This window comes from Rhinopithecus bieti, unplaced genomic scaffold (assembly GCF_001698545.2).
Source record: "Rhinopithecus bieti isolate Rb0 unplaced genomic scaffold, ASM169854v2 scaffold_10132, whole genome shotgun sequence".
NCBI classification, from domain to species: domain Eukaryota; kingdom Metazoa; phylum Chordata; class Mammalia; order Primates; family Cercopithecidae; genus Rhinopithecus; species Rhinopithecus bieti.
The window spans coordinates 263,525-273,645 of NW_016806330.1; the positions used below are offsets into that span (position 1 = coordinate 263,525).

Consider the following 10,121-nt stretch of genomic DNA (forward strand, 5'->3'; position numbering starts at 1 on the left):
CCCTCCACCCAAATAAACTAAAAAATCTAGAAGAAATGGATAAATTCCTGGACACATTCACCCTACCAAGACTAAACCAGGAAGAAGTTGAATCCCTGAATAGGCCAACAACAAGTTCTGAAATTGAGGCAGTAATTAATACCCTACCAACCAAAAAAAGTCCAGGACCAGAGGGACTCACAGTCAAACTCTACCAGAGGTACAAAGAGGAGCTGGTACCATTCCTTCTGAAACTATTCCAAACAGTAGAAAAAGAGGGACTCCTCCCTAACTCATATTTTGATGCCAGCATCATTCTGAAACCAAACCCTTCCAGAGACACAACAAAAACATGAAAATTTCAGGCCAATATCTCTGATGAACATCTATGCGAAAATCTCCAATAAAACACTGGCAAACTGAATCCAGCAGTACATTAAAAAGCTTACCGACCATGATCAAGTCCGCTTCATCCCTGAGATGCAAGGCTGGTTCAACATATGCAAATCGATGAATGTAATCCATCACATAAACAGAACCAATGACAAAAACCAAATGATTATCTCAACAGATACAGAAAAGGCCTTCAACAAAATTCAACACTCCTTCATGCTAAAAACACTCAATAAACTAGGTATTGATGGAATAGCTCTCAAAATAATAAGAGCTGTTTATGACAAACCCACAGCAAATATAACACTGAATGGACAAAAGCTGGAAGCACTCCCTTTGAAAACTTGCACAAGACAAGGATGACTTCTCTCACCACTCCTATTCAACATAGTATTGGAAGTTCTGGTCAGGGCAAACAGGCAAGAGAAAGAAATAAAGCATATTCAAACAGGAAGAGAGGAAGTCAAATTGTCTCTGTTTGCAGATGATATGGTTGTATATTTAGAAAACCCCATCGTCTCAGTCCCAAAACTCCTTAAGCTGATAAGCAATTTCAGGAAAGTTGCAGGATACAAAATCAATATGCCAAAATCACAAGCATTCCTATGCACCAATAATAGACAAACAGAGAGCCAAATCGTGAGTGAACTCCCATTCACAATTGCTACAAAGAGAATAAAATACCTAGGAATACAACTTACAAGGGATGTGAAGGACTTCTTCAAGAACTATAAACCACTGCTCAAGGAAATAAGAGAGGACACAAACAAACGGAAAAACATTCCATGCTCATGGATAGGAAGAATCAATATCCTAAAAATAGCCATACTGCCCAAAGTAATTTATAGATTCAATGCTATTTCCATTAAGCTAGCATTGACTTTTTTCACAGAATTAGAAAAAACTACTTTAAATTTCATATGGAACCGAAAAGTGCCCTTATAGCCAAAACAATCCTAAGCAAAAGAACAAAGCTGGAGGCATCATGCTACCTGACTTCAAACTATACTACAAGGCTACAGTAACCAAAACAGCATGGTACTTGTGCCAAAACATATATATATAGACCAATGGAACAGAACAGAGCCCTCAGAAATAACGCTACACATCTACAACCATCTGATCTTTGACAAACCTGACAAAAGCAAGCAATAGGGAAAGGGTTTCCTATTTAATAAATGGTGCTGGGAAAACGCTAGCCATACGCAGAAAACTGAAACTGGACCCCTTCCTTACATCTTATACAAAATTAATTCATGATGGTTTAAAGACTTAAATGTAAAATTCAAAACCATAAAACCCTAGAAGAAAACCCAGGCAATACCATTCAGGACATGGGCATGGACAAATACTTCATGATGAAAATACTAAAAGCAATGTCAACAAAATCCAGAATTGACAAATGGGATCTAATTAAACTAAAGGGCTTCTGTATGGCAAAAGAAACTATTATCAGAGTGAACAGGCAACCTACAGAATGGGAGAAAAGTTTTGCAACGTATCCATCCGACAAAGGGCTAATATCCAGTATCTACAAGGAACTTAAATTTACAAGAAAGAAAAAAAACATCAAAAGCAGTTTAATGATATGAATAGACACTTCTTAAAAGAAGACATTTATGTGGCCAAAAAACATAAAAAATATCTCATCATCATGGGTTGTTAGAGAAATGCAAATCAAAACCACAATAAGATACCATCTCATGCCAGTTAGAATGGTGATCATTAAAAGGAAACAACAAATGCTGAAGAGGATGTGGAGATCTAGGAATGCTCTTAACACTGTTGGTGGGAGTGTATTTAGTTCAATCATTGTGGATGACAGTGTGTCAATTCCTCAAGGATCTGGAACTAGAAATACCATTTGATCCAGCAATCCCCTTACTGGGTATATACCCAAAGGATTATAAATCATTCTACTATAATGACACATGCACTCCTACATTTATTGCAGCACTATTCACAATAGCGAAGACTTGGAACCAACCCAAATGCCCATCAATGTTAGACTGGATAAAGAAAATGTGGCACACAAACATCATGGAATACTATGCAGCCATAAAAAATGAGTTAATGTCCTTTGCAGGGACATGGATGAAGCTGGAAACCATCATTCTCAGCAAACTAACACAAGAACAAAAGCCAAACACTGCATGTTCTCACTCATAAGTGGGAGTTGAACAATGAGAACATATGGGCACAGGGAGGGGAACATCACACACTGGGGCCTGTTGGGGATGGGGCCAAGGGGAGGGATAACATTAGGAGATATACCTAATGTAGATGACGAGTTGATGGGTGCAGCAAACCACCATGGCACATGTATACCTATGTAACAAACCTGCATGTTCTGGACATGTATCCCAGAACTTAAAGTATAATAATAATAATAAAAAGACTATGTTGGGGATTCCAAGCAAGTATCTCAACATACTGATTTTATTTCCTTGGATATATACCCAGTAGTGGGATTGCCGGATCCTATGGTAGCTCTCTTTTTAAATGTCTTAAGAACCTTCATACTGTTTTCCATAATGGCCAGCTACAGTTAACTATTCCACAATATATATGTACTTCAAAATACTATGTTGTGCATAGTAAAAATACACATATAGGTCAATTAAAAAAAATTAAGAAGAGCGACTCAGTAACACTGTAGTGACATTTTAAAAAGCATCAGATTAGGAGTTGGAAAACCTGGAATGGAGGATCAGATTCATGAATGCCAAGCTGACTGATCTTGAGCAAATTGTTTTATTTAATCGGGAAATCAGTTTCTTATGTCTTAAAGTAGCTGGGAGGAGAATGAGCCACTAAAGAAGAACCCAGAGAGAGCTCTCTTACGCACCTGCCTGTGCTCTTTGTTCTCTTTTAAGCAGCACAACCTTTGACCCCACTCTGTGGCCCTTTTCAGGGCTGGCTGGCCATCCTGTCCTATGCTTAGGGCACTGTTGAGTGGTTGCAAAGACTGGGAAGAAAGTTAGGGGGAAAGGTCTCAGAATTTCGCTTACTGGAACAAATTGTAATGAAGGCAGCCAGTGCCTCTTAGCAGACACCTTCTGTTGAGGCCTCCCTGGAGAGGTCACAGAAGTCAGCCTCAGCCTAGTCCCACCTCTTACAAGCTGAGTAACTTTGAGCAAGCCACCTAATGTCTTTGATCAAGGGTCTTCTTTTGTAAAAGAAAAATAATGATGATCACTCTTACAATGATCTAGGAAAGTTCTGATGATAAAATGAGACAATTCAAAATATCTTTATTATCATTATTACTACCATTGATATTGTTTCTTAAAATCATAGGTAGCATGAGAAGGGCTTGGAAATTCAGCTATTACCTTCTAAAGGGGAGAAACTGAAGGAGATGAGCTGGCCGACTCAAGGTGAAATACTTCCCCTGGACCCTGTCTTCCGTGTGGGGACTTGATGTTCTTCAGGGACAGATTTGAAAAGAGCTGCTCCTGCTGTATAAGGATGAACTATGTATAGACCCTGCTGTAATTTGTCAGACATAAGGTTCTTGTGTAAGGACAAGTTTAGTCTCTAGGATTGAAACTTTCATGGTCACGCTCTTTGGTTTAATTAAACTGATGGACTGTGAAAGATGAACACCTTTCTTCTCTTGCCATTGCCAAGAAGTCTGCCTTACTATGTAACCCTCAAGGCTTTTTCCAGGCTGAATGCGAAGTGGGGCTGAGGTAGGGGACAGATAGCAAAAGCCTAATTTACTCATCATATTAGGCAAAAAACAATGTTCTTGAATCCCTTGACCTACAATCATGGAATCCTTGACCCTTTAAGGATCCCTCTTCTAATTCTTTGGCCTCTGGCCTAGGATATCTGGCCCTTTAAGGATTGGGCCCCATAGTGGCTAAATATTAAGAAGCCCACTTGTCAGCCCATTCCCATGGCAACTCAATGCCATGGGGATTAGCAGGGCCCTATTCAGAGCCTCCCAGTTTTAAAACCAGTGGCACACACAGTCCCAGGCAAAGAAGTGAAACAAATACAGGTGTATTGTGGAGTCAGGCAGAACCCAGAATGTCTGGAGATGAATATAGGGAAGAAGGAAGGACCAGCAAGTTCTTCTGGGTAAGCCTCAGGAATCTGGTACTGTATGGATACGGTGGAAGGAGATTCAGAAGGACGGGTACTACAAGTCGAAGATTTAAGGAGATGAGACAAAGACTAAGAGGATGGTGGGCAAGTAAAGTGGTCTGAAGAATGAAATCTGGAGGAAAGTAAAAGAAGGTCTGAGGATGCAGGGCTGACAATAACAAAGACTCTGGGTCCAAGCAATAGATTTTAATGATAGAGGAATTTGGAGGCCTGGGAAACTCAGAGTGCCTTGAGGATGATGGCTAAGGGGAGCAGAGACAGAGAAGAGCAGTGGGCTGAATCTAGGGAAGACTGGGAACAATGAGTTTGGCCAATGTGTTTGGAGTAGATGGATCCTAGGGCAGATTAGAACAGATGGTGACATGGCCAATAAACTGAGCACTATAGAGATTACATGGTAAAGAATTAGGGAATGCCAGTTGCAGAAAATGGGGAAAGTGAAATGGACAGAAATGAAGAAAGGTGTGGACAGAGGTGAGAAGAATATTTTAAAGCAGGAAATGACTAAGGGTTATATACCCCAAGGAAGAAGGAGACATTGATGGGGATGTCAAGAAGAAAATGTAAGAAGACAGGACTAGGGATCTACACAAGCAGGTGATGGCTTGGGGTTAGAGGGTCCTGATTCTAAAGAGGATAAAGGAGAGGGAACTAGAAAGCACGAGGAATCACCTTATTTTGGGGGTTTGGGTGAAGCAGAAAGTTTTCCCCAAACTTCCCAGAAAGATCTGATAGGACACGACAACTTACTGCCCTCGCATTTGTTGAATGCTACTAGATTCCTCATCCTTCTTGACCAAAGAGATACTTCATGTCCTTAGAGACACACTCTCTATAATTCTTTTTTTTTTTTTTTTTTTTTTTTTTTTTGAGATGGTGTCTCACTCTGTCACCAGGCTGGAGTGCAGTGGCATGATCTCGGCTCCCTGCAACCTCCACTTCCCAGGTTCAGGAGATTCTCCTGCCTCAGCCTCCCAAGCAGCTGGGACTACAGGCACACACTACCATGCCCAGCTAATTTTTGTATTTTTAGTAGAGACGGGGTTTCACCATGTTGGCCAGGATGCTCTCAATCTCTTGACCTTGTGATCCTCCCACCTTGGCCTCCCCAAATGCTGGGATTACAGGCATGAGCCAGGATGCCTGGCCTCTATAACTCTTTAAATGCCTTCCTGGAGAATCTGTCAGAGGTGGATGAGAGGCAATAAGGAAAGGGAGATTGTATCTCCAGATTTCTCAGCATTTCTCAGACTCCCTTAGGGAGTTGACCTCTGTATGGACTCTCTTGTGACCTTGACTAGCCCTGGAGGTCCAGCCCATTGTTAAGATAGATTGGTTCTGGGTCTACTTTTGGAAAGGCTTGAGAGGCCTCAATAGCTCAGTTTGACTGGGCTAGACCCGAATGGTTTCTGAAAGTTGGATGGGATGATGAAAGGATAATTTGGTCTGTATTTGTCTTTCCTTGGCTTGATTCTCAGGCTCAATTGTTACCTGGATTATCTCATTTCTTCCCTCTTCAAGTATGAGAAAGGGGACTGAGGAGGAAAGGAACAATCTGCAGTCAGGCTCATAGGCTAGGAGGGAGGAAAAATAGACTTGGGAACCTAAATGCTTTATTATAATGGGTCAGAAAATGCATAATAGGAATGGAGAAATGAATATGGGGCAAGATCTCATGAAGATGAAGTGTCTGGAAAAGGACTCAAGGGCTTTTGCATTGTGGGTATGTATGTCCATTTTACTCTTCCTTAGGGGTTGGGAGTTATGAACTGAACATCTGCACAGTAGGTCTCACTCTAGGCCTTACATTGCAAAGCACCTTTTCCAGCCTTCCTGGAAGGTACTCACAGTAGGAAAGACCTGGGCTGACTCCTTGAGGGTGAGATAGTAAGAGGGAGCTGATGGCAGGTAGGAACGTGGGAAGATGGTATATGGTAACACTTCCAGAAGTTGTGCTCACAATAGATGTGGATTAATAAGGTTTACGGCATCATAGGGCCTGGGAGATGAAAGTATACTATGTAAGGGCTGTGCTATCTAAATGACAAATTCACTGTCTTACTCCATGTAATAGCCTTTAGAATTTAAAAACGGACAAGTGGATGTAGGAACCTTTAGAGAAGCTGTAAGTAAGACCACAGTAGGATGCAGGATTTAATTGGACCAAAGGGAAAATTTGGAGGGCATTTATCGTATGTATCCCAGCAACACCTTGTGAATGAAATAGTGTATGAGCATCACTAGTTTGTCTGTAGGGTCGCAGAGTGGTATTCAATTAGAGGTATGAGTAATGTTTGAGTCACAGATCTTTGGAGAATTAAATCAGTACAGATTTTTTTTTTTTTGGAAGGTGAATGTACTTTTCTTCCAGAGAGTTTACGTAAACATGAATGACATACAGCTAGTTTAACAGAAGAAAAAGATGTACTAGCTTCAATCATTTTGAGTGACGTGACTTCACCTTTCCTGCCCTTTAAAACTATAGATTTATTTGATTGTTTGCCTTCTTATTTTAAATTAAAACCTAGTTTAAAACATTATTGACACTATCAAGAGGCTTTGTCTGTTTTATGGATGATAAAGCAAAATGAGATGTCAGAGAGACATCTCTTATTTGAAAAAAGTCCTCAAAGTCCAGAGTACTTTTGTTGATATACATTAAAAGTATAAGGGGAACTGGAGAGACTTGGTGATGGGCATTTTTTTGCTGGAATGAAGAGATTTCTGTGGGGTGGTGAGAGGAAGATGAAGGAAGGGTATTCAAAGGGAAAGAAGCAACCCGGTCAATAGAGTTGAGAATTAACTCATGGAATAGAGGAAAAAAGGGGACAAACACTCTGCTTTATGAAATCTCAGCTGATCTTTATCAGTAGCATATATGTTAGTGCCCCTAGTTTATAATGAGGAAATGGAAGATCAGAGTTAAGGAATTTTCTCAGAGTCTAAACCAAGTAAGTTATACAATTTCCTATGAAGATGGATCTTTCTGCTCCCAGAGTTATAGCCTTTGTATGGACTTGCAAATTGGTATTTTATTTGGTGAGTAATAAGTTGATTCCTTCTTTTCTCCCATACATGTTTCAGGGTCATTCCTGCATTGGAATTTGCCTATGGGATTCTTGAGAGTAGAACAATGCCATGATATATCTCTCCATCATTGTATTCCCAGCACCAAGTGGGAACATTGCAGACAATGAATGAAGCTCCTGGGGGGAGTTGGAGAGCTGGGACAACACATGATCTTGTAAGAAGCAGTGATACTTTGGACGTCACTCAGGGGGCTGATAGATTTCTGGGATATAGGACAATATCTTTATGAAGAGCTGAAGAGCTGTGTGTGTGTGTGTGTGTGTGTATGTGTGTGTGTGTGAACACTGAGCCTGGCAGGAAGTTATCTTGAGAGTCTAGTTTTTCCTTTCCCTTACATTGGAATGGTTCATTGCTAGCCTGTGCTGTTAAGCTTCCATTTACAATCATATAGACCCCTTGACTAACTCTTTCATCAGCACCTTGTGACTAGCCCCTCAGAGTAATATAATCTCTGGATAGAAAGGTCTATTCTGTGCCTTCTTGTTTCAAGTCTATAATAGACACAATTAGTCTCACTTTTCTGAGCTCCCATCTCTAGGTCGTAGATGGAAGGCAAGCCTGGTTGGAGTAGCTGCTTTCCCCCATGTGTTAGAAAGAGACTTTTGCTTATATTCCTGATCTGACTGAATTGCCTTGGTTGTGTTCTCTACCACGTCTCATTCCTGGGGCTATATGAATGGGTAGGGAAGTGGGAGATGCTGTAATTGTAGTCTTAGAGTCAGAAAGCCCTTAAGGGTGTTTTAATCTATCATTTCATTTAGTCATATTGTTTCTTTACTTGGCTATCACCTGCCCTCACAGGTTAGAAATAACTATATTGTATGATTGGAGTTGGCTGGCAGTGTCCAGAACTAGGGGCCATGGAGACACACAGTGAGGGAGGAGGGATATCTGAGTTGGCTCCCTGCTTTTTTTGTAACCTTTTGATGGGGAGTGGGGTGGTGAACACAATTAGTCTTTAAATCAATGCATTGTCATCAGGAACCAAGAATCCAATTATTCCCATGTGTCTGGGAACCAAATAGGAGAAAATGAGCTGAAGTGAGGTAAGAAGGATTTAGATTAGACATTCAGAAGAATGGGCTCAGTGGAAATTATAAACAACAGTGATTATGGAATTGTCTTCTCTGAGATGCTTCTAAAAACAGAAATCATTTTCTTGGATCTGAGCTAGGTATATGGTTATGGAGGGTTGGTCACTTTGATTGTACTAGGATACTTGTAGCACTAGCACAGGTAGCTGAGAAATCCTTGTTCTTCGAAGTAGGTAGCCCTGGGGAAAAAGGCTGTCAGAGACTTGGGGCTGAGGAAGGTGGGGGAAAGAGATACAGGTATTTATGGAGGGCTATTTGAGGACATCTATTTCATCAGAGATCTGCCACTCTCACCCTCCAACCCTATGTGTACAGACACTCTCCCTCCCTCTCTCTCATACACACTCTCACACACACATATACGTTCACACATCCTTACACACTGAACACACACACTGAACACTGTTTTTTCTTCACTCGCATTCTTAATTCTAGTGAAGATGCTGAAGGAACATCAGACTCCCGGTACCTCTTGTCTGGGCTTGACAGATACAGTTCTTATTGCTGAGAACCAGACCAGTCTCTTAGAACTCAGCTGCCATTCTCTGCTGCCGTTGTTCACAGTGTTCCTTTACAGAAGCAGCTCCTTTGTCTCTGGGATCGAGGGTTTTCCTGAATCCCCAAGCGTTGCCCAGCCCCTGTCTGAGAATAGCTGGACTGGGATGAAACCACAGTGAGGGAGTGGGGGTGGAGGTAGAGATGGCTTCTGCGTTTTCTGCAGGGTTGGGTGCACTCTGCTTAATTAGCATGAGAATCGAGAGATTTTCGTATCATCCCTAAGGGATGGAGAGGAAAGGAGAGCAAAGGCTCTAGTTCTGTCCTATTCCATCAGGGATTCTGAGTCTGGTAAATTGACTGCTGTCACATTCCTCCAATCCTCTGGGGACCATCAGACCCACAGTATTGAGAAAAGCTTTGATGAAGCCGGCTGGTGGATCTCCACTCCAGATTTTCCAGCTGTCCCTGTCCCCCCCCCCCACCCACCGCTCAGAGAGCAGGATGCTGAGATGGCTCGGTGATGCAGAAGGTATGTGCTTTTTCAGTTCTGGTGCTGATGCTGTGTGTGTGGTGAGGTCTCTGTGGCGCAATGGACGAGCGCGCTGGACTTCTAATCCAGAGGTTCCGGGTTCGAGTCCCGGCAGAGATGGTCACCTGGCAGGTGCCTCTTTTATTTTGAACACTGTCATGCTAGGTTGATAATTATATTTATTCCTCCCTGGAGTCTATAGGGGAGGGAAAGGAAACCCTTTTCCTTGAGAATCCTGGACCTTCTCTCCTTTTCTGTCCCCTCATTCTTCATTCTTTCTGTATTCCTCTCTTATGGATTTTCATTGTCTAGTAGAGGCTCAGATGTCTGCTGCGTCTCTTTGCTCAGCCCGACTGACACAGCATTTAAATCCTTTACTTCACAGTTAGATAATTGGCACATAGTGACCAAGACGCAAAGTC

At 41.7% G+C, this 10,121-nt stretch overlaps 1 non-coding gene across 1 annotated transcript; it reads left to right on the forward strand.

Moving 5' to 3' along the window:
* The first annotated feature begins 9,745 nt into the window (after positions 1 to 9,745).
* TRNAR-UCU (transfer RNA arginine (anticodon UCU)) lies at positions 9,746 to 9,819 on the forward strand. The gene has a single exon. It is a non-coding gene; the product is annotated as a tRNA-Arg (tRNA).
* The last annotated feature ends 302 nt before the right edge of the window (positions 9,820 to 10,121 follow it).